We start from the raw sequence: 889 nt of genomic DNA on the forward strand, positions 1-889 counted from the left end.
GTTGCGCATGGCTTGTGCCGTGAACCGTGGGTCACGATCCGTGAGGAGCGCGGTGATTCGACCATGTTTGCAGATGATGTGGTTTACCAGCATCTTTGCGAAGCCGATGGTGGTGAGTTGGTCCGTTGTGGGCACCAGCGAGACCATCTTCGAGAACTNGTCTACGAAAACGCAAATGGCTGTGTTGCCAGAAGGGGTCTGCGGTAGGCTGGTGATAAAGTCGCAGGAGACCACCTGCCATGGGCCCATTGGGGTGGGCAGGGGTTGTAGTTTGCCTGCCGGCTTTTGGTTATCGGGTTTGTTGCGTTGGCACTGCGGACATTCGTGCACGTAGCGCTCGACGGCATTGTACATGCCAGGCCACCAGAAGCGTTCGGCAACTGTGTGCAGTGTCTTAGCCACGCCGCGATGTCCGGCAAGCGGCGCATCGTGGTAGGCGTGTAGGATGTCTTTTCGCAGTTGCGGGTCGTTGGGTACGATAATTTTGTTGCCCTTAAACCACATGCCGTCGATGAACGAGGCTGTGCCCCAGTCGACGTCCGGTTTGTCCGGCATTACCGCCCTTAGGCGGTCCGCCAGGGTAGGTTCCGTTGGGGACCCGTCAGTAGGCATGCCTATGTACCTCAAGGCTGCGACCGCGGTGGGTGGTGTATGGATGCGGGAAAGGGGGTCGGCAACGTTCTTGCGCCCCGGCCGGTACTGCCACGTGTAGTGGAAGCGGCACAGAAACTCTTGCCACCGCGCTTGGCGTCGGGACAGGTCCTTTTTGGTTTCAAACCAAATGTTCGGATGGTGGTCGGTGACCAGCGTGAAGGTGTCTTGAGCGGTTTCCAGGTATGGTCGCCATTCTTGTAGGGCGTTAATCGTACCCAGGAGCTCTTGCTCTGTG

This window comes from Volvox carteri (assembly GCF_000143455.1).
Source record: "Volvox carteri f. nagariensis unplaced genomic scaffold VOLCAscaffold_40, whole genome shotgun sequence".
NCBI lineage: Eukaryota > Viridiplantae > Chlorophyta > Chlorophyceae > Chlamydomonadales > Volvocaceae > Volvox > Volvox carteri.